Raw genomic sequence first — 9,505 nt, 5'->3', positions numbered from 1 at the left:
CACATGAGTATAAAGTTCACTTTTAGAGGTGCTTTTTCTTGCATACCAGTCAGATTCACACAGGCATAGAAAGCTTCCTTGAATACGCGAATGTACCTTCACAGCATCAAACTGCTGACTCCCAGATTCAAGACGTTTCCTCCTCCAAGCATCCGCATCATCAATAGCTAAATCTGGACTGCTGTAATATTGCTTGTACCATCACTGTACGTGAATTGTAATGTCTAAGTGTTGCTTGTTATGACAGCTCTGTCACATATTTATTGTTTCTGTCATTTGTATACTGTTACTTGTTCTCCTGGCTGGATAAACATTCTAATCCAGTTGTTGCACATGGTCAATGTCATCTTCATTTTTCATTTAATATCCTCCAATCCATGGGCAACTCTAGGCTTTTCTCCCAGAGGGGTTGCAAGGTGAGAGAACCCAACCAGATAGATAAATTGTTACAAAATAGTAAATGCATTTACAATAAATTATTATTAAACATTGATATGACCATCACAAACCACATTTTCAAATATAAGTTTACAATGTAATTCAATTGTGTTGAACTTAATTTGTCCAAACAGCAATATGTGGTGCAGTTGCACCCCTGGTAAAATGGCCAGTGTCCCAGGCAGATTACTCTGCACGACATCACACATCCTCTGTCACACAGACGCAGCATAAAGCCCGTCGCTGGCTGCATCGTGAACTAAAGTGAAAGCTTTTCATGGGTGAATGTTAATAACACAGCGACAGGGATGGCATGTTGTTTAAAGCCAGCGGAAATTCACACCCTAAGCTGAAATGAAAAATGCCTTTAAATTGTGATGCTGTTTTGGAAACAGACTCACTGTAAATACTTGTGCAGTTCTGTGCGCTCTGAAAATTCCAAAAATCATTTTGAATTATGTCTCCTGTTGCAGGCATTTTTTCCCCCTCTGGTTCTGTATGTTCTCAAACTGACCAGGCAGGGTTATATTTAGAAACCGCCAAAGGCTTAGTGAGATCCTGGATGGACAGACTTACCAGAGTACCTGGAAATCCAGGCCAGGTCTTGTCCAGCCCGGATAAGCCCCTTCGCACACGCGCCCACCTCCCACACGGCCACGTCTGCGACATGCACACAGCTTGTAATTTCCCCCCAGACTTGTGTTTCCAAACAATGTGATTTTGCTCCCCTTTGTGCTGAGCCTGAATATGCCAGACTGTGGGCAGGGTGGGACTAGGCTGGGTGAATGCGTACGGCCCATTCGCCCACAAACAGGATGCTCGATTTGTGGCTTTTTTCTCTGCCAACGAGGGTCGTAAAATTGCTAAAAAAAAAATTTTCAGGGTGGTTGTTGAGGGGGATGGGTTTTGCTTTTTGGGGGCTTTCGAAAAACATTTACCTGTTTGCTTAGGCCCTGGAGTGCAGTGAAGTAGCTGACATGTAAGTAGCATGCTGGTCGACAAACAAAGCCGGAGCTTCTGGATGCACGGAAGAGACGGTGATCAGGATAAAGGCTACAGGTCACCAGCAGGCAATAGATCTGCTAGAAGCCCATGCATATCAAGTGAGTGTATGAGAGACATGATAAAGCATGATACACACTGGAATGTCTGACTCATTTAATCTGTCTGTGAGTGAGAAAAGCAGAAGCAGGGCTTCGCATCCATGGTGCAGGTATTACATTTTAGAGATGCTCTCTTCCAGGCCTTCAGGACACCACCAGCGCCACCACGGTGATTCTTTCATCTCTTTGCAATGATCCAGCATGCATTTCCAAAGAGCAGCCGTCTCTTTTGTCACCTTGTATGTTTATCATCCAGCTTTTCCATGACAGGCCAGCATGGCTGCATCAAAGAAAATGAGCTTCTTTTTGGTTGCAGGCGGCCACTTATTACTCATCTCCCGCTCACCTTTGTGGCCGGACCGTTTCATTTTATTCTTTATTGACTTCACACTGACGTGATTTCCAGGATGAATTATTTCCATTTTGTAAACAAACAATATTCCCCGTGGAAGTGTTGAATAGATATGTTTGAGAAATGTCTGCTCTTATTTTCCCCCTCACTCCTGGAGATAAGTATGTCAGTCTGAAGTTGCCATAGAAATCAAACTGCTGATTCTGGCCTGCGCAGGACCTTCTCCTCAGCCCCTTTATCTCAGATAATAAACAAGGCAGAGGTAAGAAAAGGCGCTAAGTCTATTTACTGGTTTAAACTAGTTTGTTTAATTTCTGCACACTGTTATTTTTTTGTAGCTTAATTTCCTGTTGGCAACAGAACATGAGCTTGTGGTAACTTCCCCTGATGTGTTTTCGGGGCATTGGTGCTGAGTCTGTGAGCCAAACTGGAAACCTGTAAATGGGAGCATGAAAACACAGCGCATTTAAGTATGATGGCTGGCACCCCATACTGGGATAAAGGTCAGTCACATCTTCCGTGATGAAATAACAGGTTTGTTGTTGTTATTGTAGTTGGTGCGTGCATCATTCTGCATGTCAGCCCTGATGTACTGTAGTCATGGCTACTGCCGCATAGCGTATCATTGTAGAATAAATCTGTGAGTGTTACATGGTCGGACTGTAGAATGGTCCTCGGGGCCTAAAGCAGGGTTATTATCCCTTATAAAAACTAAAACCGTAAGAAAACATTTTCATAAACAAGATAAGATATGGAAATAAAATGAAAAAAAAAAACTACAACTAAACGAAAACTGTAAATATTTATTTTGAAAGTAACTAAAATAAAATACAAACATCAAAAAACTTTTTATTACAGATTTTTTAATGCTGTGTAGCTAAAGCAATTATTTGTTTATCTTTAATTGCCATTAATATTACCTGGAACACATTTTGCCCATTTTAATAACATTAGTACATACTGTGCACTGTGCATTCATGTATACTATAAATCAATTATAATCAATTATACAAAAGTATTGGGACACCTGGCCATTACACCTACAGGCACTTTTATGACGTCCCATTCTAAATCCATCTGCATCAATATGGAGTTGGTCCCCCCCTTTGCAGCTATAAGAGCTGTCACTCTTCTGGGAAGGCTTTCCACAAGATTTTGGAGTGTGTCTGTGGGAATTTTGCCCATTCATCCACAATCTCCATTCTAGTTCATCCCAAAGGTGTTTGATGGGGTTGAGGTCAGGGCTCTTTGCAGGCCAGTCAAGTTCTTCCACACCAAACCCCCCAAACCATGTCTATGTGCTTTGTGCAACAGGGCAGTTGTGCTGGAAAAGGGCCTTCCCCAGACTGGAACAGAAAAGGACCTTCCCCAGACTGGAACAGAAAAGGACCTTCCCCAGACTGGAACAGAAAAGGGCCTTCCCCAGACTGGAACAGAAAAGGACCTTCCCCAGACTGGAACAGAAAAGGACCTTCCCCAGACTGAAACAGAAAAGGGCCTTCCCCAGACTGGAACAGAAAAGGACCTTCCCCAGACTGGAACAGAAAAGGGCCTTCCCCAGACTGGAACAGAAAAGGACCTTCCCCAGACTGGAACAGAAAAGGGCCTTCCCCAGACTGGAACAGAAAAGGACCTTCCCCAGACTGGAACAGAAAAGGACCTTCCCCAGACTGGAACAGAAAAGGGCCTTCCCCAGACTGGAACAGAAAAGGGCCTTCCCCAGACTGGAACAGAAAAGGGCCTTTCCCAGACTGTACCCATAACGTTGAAAGCATAGAATTGTCCAAAATGTCTTGGTATGCTGAAGCATTAAGAGTTCCCTTCACTGGGGCCCAGCCCAACCCAACCCCTGAAAAACAACCCCATACCATTATCCCTCCTCCACCAAACTTTTCAATTGGTGCATTGCAGTGAGGCAGATAGCATTCTACTGGCATCCGCCAAACCCAGACTCGTCCATCAGGCTGCCAGACAGAGAAGCGTGAATCGCCACTCCACAGAGCACGTTTCCACTGCTCCAGAGTCCATCTGACGCTTGGCAATGCGCTGTGTGATGTGAGGCTTGCATGCAGCTGCTCGGCCATGGAAGTCCATTCCATGAAGCTCCTGGTGCACAATTTTGTGCTGGAGTTAAAGCCAGAGGAAGTTTGGAACTCTGCGGATACTGAGTCAACAGAGCGTTGGCGACATTTATGCACTAAGCATTCTGTTACTTAACGTGGTCTGCCACTTCTTGGCTGAGTTTCTGTTGTTCCTAAACACTCCCACTTTGTAATAATACCACTGACAGCTGACCAGGGGAAATCCTGCAGGGAAGAAATTTCATGAACTTATTCACGACTTATTGCAAAGGTGGCATCCTACAGTATGACAGCACCATACTTGAATTCACTGAACTCTTCAGAACGACCCAATCTTTCACAAATATTTGTAAACCTGACTGTATGGCTAGGTTTTATACACCTGTGACAATGGGTCTGAATGAAAAACCTGAATTAAATTATTAAGAGGTGTGTCCCAATACTTTTGTCCATATCGTATATGATTCTTTATAGATCAGACACATAAAACAGCTTTACAACTATCAGTGTATCCCTAGAAATAAAATTACTAAAATGTAAACTAGAAGAAAATATATAGAAACTAAGTAGAAATATATCTTTAAAATAAAAATGGTAACACTTTACTTGTGGGTGCAGAAGTAACTTAACTCAGTTACTACTCAAGTACAAATCATGAACAAATATAGTGACTGCATGAAATACATGAACCCTTATAATTGATTAATGATGAACGAACATGGGATCAGTACGTAATCAACACTTAGTTGTCGGTTAATTAATACATTAAGTAAGAGTGTAACTACTACATCTTCTGTGCTAAAATTACTAAAGTTACCAAATAACTATAAATTACTAAAACTTAAACTGAAACTAAAATGTATAAAAATGAAATAAAAACTAATAATATCGCACTAAAACTAACTAAAACCAAGCTGGATTGCAAGTGAAAATGGAATATAATATGAAAAATTAAAACTCAATTACCCATCCACCTTCTGTAACCACTTGTCATTTTCAGGGTTGTGGGGAGTTGGAATCTATCCCAGAAATGAAAGGCACAAAGCAGGGAACAACCCAGGATGGGGCGCCAACCCATCACAGGGCATACTGGCACACCAGTCAGTCACACATGCACACCTACGGGCAGTTTAGCAAGTCCAATTAAACCTCAGCATGTTTTTGGACTGCGGAGGGAAACCGGAGTACCCAGAGGAAACACCGTGACGACACGGGGAGAACATGCAAACTCCACATGCATGGAGCTACGGTGGAGACTCGATCCTGATCCCAGAGGTGTGAGGCGACAATGCTAACCACCGTGCCACTGTGCCGTCACAAATCTCAATTAAAAAATCATAACTATAATAACATTGGCCTGCAGCTGCATTTTAAGGCTCAGTCTTCACCGTGGACGGAGCCACAAGGGACAGTGGCAGCAGTCTGCAGAGGACGTTTGTTCTCAAACTCCAACTGACTTCTGCAAGGTTCACGGAAAGGACAGAAGCGATGGGCTTTGTGCCTGTGTGCCAGCATGTGAGCACTTTGGTTTTTGCCGTTTCAACCCGACAGTGAGAATTTGTGTTTAGCCCCTTAAATATGACTGAAGCTTTTCTCAAGCCACTTAAAGTGACCTCACTGGCACGTGGCTCCCGCCCAGAGAGTGACGGGCATGAACTCCGTGGGCCTTGGCTTGTGTAGGACAGCTAGTGGCTTCATTGGCATTTATGTATTCAGCAGAATCCTTTTACCTTGGGCAATTTCACAGGAACACATCACGTTTTCCATTTGCACAGCTGAGTATTGACAAAAGACAATCAGCTGAGGAAAGTTGCTCTAGAGGGAGACGACAGAGTCCAGCCCCGGCACTGATTGGCAAATCCAGTCCTCCAGGAGTCTATGGTGTTTGTTCTCCCAGTGCATTCTTCTGCCCTTGGTAAAGTAATTGATCATAACAACAGATCAACACTGAATAGCACATAATTCCTAGATCAAGAGGCACTGCATTAAATTTCCTCTTTGACTGTCAATGATGTTGATGGGTGAGGATCTCCGACTTGTTGTTTTTATGATCAGGCTGGTCTCTTTTAATGTTTAAATCATCAATTCATCCATCCATCCATCCATTTTCTATACCCGTTTGTCCTTTATCTCTTTTGAAAAGCGCTACTCTGATCTTCTCACATGCTTGGCCCTGCCCCAGGGCCTTTTTGAATGAACTCTTTCTGAATGTTCTCCTTCTCCAATCATTTTAACCATATTTGTTGGTGTTGCTGTTTTCACTGCCTTTGTCCCCATATCCACAGCCCTTAAATTCCAGCCCATATTTGAGTGCAGATACTCGTCGCTTTATGATGGTTTGATTTGCGATATTTTGACTTTATGATGGCGCAATAGCGATTCAGTAATTATCAAACATTGAATTTTGATCCGTTCCCAGGCTAGAGATAGACTGCACGATACTTTCTACTGATGCCAGGCGAAGGTATCATCCAATGGATTCTGAGGGAGTTTGATTTATTTATTTTTGGGGGGGGGGGGGGGGCTACAACTTAATATGCAATGGTCTATTTATTTAGGGGGATGGATGAAGGATGAAGTCAAATGAAATATTTGAGGGAAGCCCCCCCAGTTCCTATGCATTCACACAGTTGCACTTTCAGTTTCTGTATCAATCTCAAGCATAGTCATTTCACACAGTGTTTTCCTGTTTAACCAATTAAAATTGTATTCATTTTCTTTGCAACGCTTTACTTGAGTGGGCACAAATAATATGCTATAATGCTCTTAAGTAATCATGAAACAATTTACCAGAACTTACCACTACTTATCTATTAGTTCTATTAATTAATGTACTAATATATAGATCTCATGTTTGTTCATCATTAATGAATCATAACAGACCGTTTATTTAAAGTGAATACTGCGTTTGTTACTCTGTTAATTCTATAAACCTTTGAGAACTACTGAAGGAACAAATAGATAAAACAAAAAGTGACGTACTGAACTCATGTTTGTTCATCACGAACGAATCTCAAGGAGCTGCAAGGTTACAGGGTTTTTAAACTTAAAACTGCGTACTTCTGCTGGAGTAGTAACTAAGTTACTAAGTTATTAAGGAATGCCATTGCAAAATATTCTATTTATCTATGTTTTTTTGATCATATTATATTCATATTCGACTCATTTGTCACTGTACCTGTGTCTTCTTTTTGTCGGCTTTCGTATCTTTTATCCGCAGACTTGCTTGTGTCTACTGTTATTGTATGTTTTAACCATATGTGGTGGCCTAGGGTGAAAGATCCCTCCGCAACTCCACCTTGTATTATTTTTGCCAACAGATTTGCCGATGAAACTGGGCCCCACAGACTAGATATTTTTAAATAAAAAGGAAAATCAGTTCGGGGCCACGGCTATCCAGCGTGGCCCCAAAAAATAATAAATCAAAATAAACCCACAATACTCATCCAATGTGAACCCCAGGCAGTGTCCACATGGTCCTGGCTACTCCCAGGGCCTCCCCTCAGTCACTCAATATATCCAGACCCAGATTACACTGTGTGGTGTCGTCCTACTCGATGACGTTGCCTCAGCTTCCACGGATGCCCCCGCGACGTCATCAGCTCCGTTGCTCTGCTCTGCTCCACATCCTCCAGCTCCAGCCCATCCTCCTAGGCCTCAATGCTGTGAGAGAGCAGAAGGCGGCTCAGATTTCCCCCAGCCCTGCAACTCAGGCTGACAAGCTATGCCACACACACACTCAATCAAGCTTAGCCACTTCCCTTTGAGCTGACTTGGGGACGCTGAACATTCCGGCCGTCTCTCTCTTCCTCTCCAGCATCATCCTTCTTGCCAGCCACCACCTGAGCCTCTTTCACCACTGTCCACTCTGATGAATAAGCACAGAGCATCCGGATCTAGTCCTCCTTGTCCACGCTGCGTTTCCTCCTGGCAACCGTGTCCCTCGCTCCTCTGCGAGGCAGTGACATCCCAACGCACACGTACAAACAAGCACCAAATGGCCGCTGCTCTGGAGTGACAATATCCGCCCTTTGCGACTTGGAAACCTGGTGCCAGGTCCACTCGCCTTTCAGTCCAGCGTACTCACCATCCAGAGCAAAACGGCCAACCAATAGTGCATAAAAACCCGTCGACACTTCCCCACCAAACACTGGCGGCCATCTTAAATACTCCAAGGCCCTCCCCTTCCCCTGTCCATCACCATGCCCCAACCAATCACGACCAGGGGCATACTGCAAGGTCCTGCATAGCTGTCCACAACACTACCTGGGTCAAACAAAAACACACACCACCCACAACAAGAAAAACCCCCAAAATAACAAACTCCCCCATCTCCAAATGCCATGAGAACCTGACACATACATATTTCATGGTTCTATGTGTGGTCTCATGGATTTTTTAATCTACTAAATATTGCCTCATTGTATTCATTTAAACATATTATGTCTTATAGTTAGGGCTGTCAAAATTAACGCGTTAACGCGGATTAATCCATCATCATGATTAATCTGATTAAAATTTTTAACGCAATTAACCCATGTGCAGCACAGAATGATTAAAAATCCCTGAAATGTCTCTGTTAACCCATTTCGGGCAGTTTTAGTGCGTTCCATTTGCCCTCGGAACTCGTATTCCGAGTCGGATTCCGGAGTTTTGAAGCCGGAAGTGACGACATGCGCTCCAGTTTCTCGGAGATCCGAGAAATATTTCGGAGCAGCACAGAGGATCCCGAGTTCAGAATCCTAGATGGCTGCGCCCTTTATCAACAGAAGGGAAAGTTTTAGTTTTATACTGTTTAAGCACTACTTTCAACATTTGTGGCTCATTAAATCGGTCGCACACGCTATACCGTCCAACTTATCTGTGGATGTATTGCTACGGAGTTTTATATGTAAAGCACCGCATGTAATGTGTTATCAACTGATATTGCTAACAATGGCAATTAACCAGGCTAGAATTGGACTTCATGGTTAGTTGGATTATTTGTCGGATTTACGGTAGTTCGTGCTAATTGTAAGCGAACGAAGATAAAGACCATTTAAACTGAGGTACCTTAAATCCGACAAGTTGTCCGGCTAAGCAAAAAATCTTGCTTTTTGATATGGGTACATGGTATTGCACTTCTGTGGCAGATGGAATGCATCCGACTCATGTTCAAGATGTTCAATAAACATGTTAAGTGCATATATATTCCCTTTTTTCTTGAGTGTGTTTGCTCATGCAAAATTAAATGTGATTAATATAGATTAAAAATGAATGATATTTAATCGTGATTAATCGAAATTAATCCACAGCAACCCTGTGATTAATCAGATTAAAAATTTTAATCGTTTGACAGCACTACTTATAGTATGTTTGTTCTTACCTGTGTAATCCTAACTCAATGTTCCACTGAGGGGTAGTGCCAGTGCAGGGCACCCTCATACACCAGTCACTCTCATATGCACACCTATGGGCAATCTGGCAACTTATTAACCTCAGCATGGTTTTTGGAGTGCAGAGGGAAACCAGAGTTCCCAGAGAGAGCCCCA

General features: G+C 42.9%; 1 long non-coding RNA gene across 1 annotated transcript; it reads right to left on the bottom strand.

Annotated features, from left to right (window-relative positions):
- Window positions 1-2,676: 2,676 nt before the first annotated feature.
- On the bottom strand, window positions 2,677-8,224 carry LOC140579674 (uncharacterized). The gene is made up of 2 exons (XR_011983604.1): window positions 7,153-8,224; window positions 2,677-4,199 (listed from the first exon to the last, which is right to left on the bottom strand). It is a non-coding gene; the product is annotated as an uncharacterized lncRNA (long non-coding RNA).
- Window positions 8,225-9,505: the final 1,281 nt, after the last annotated feature.

Source organism: Paramormyrops kingsleyae, chromosome 18, assembly GCF_048594095.1.
Source record: "Paramormyrops kingsleyae isolate MSU_618 chromosome 18, PKINGS_0.4, whole genome shotgun sequence".
NCBI lineage: Eukaryota > Metazoa > Chordata > Actinopteri > Osteoglossiformes > Mormyridae > Paramormyrops > Paramormyrops kingsleyae.
The sequence above is the reverse complement of the archived record's forward strand: the minus strand, read 5'-3'. Positions and strand labels throughout refer to the sequence as shown.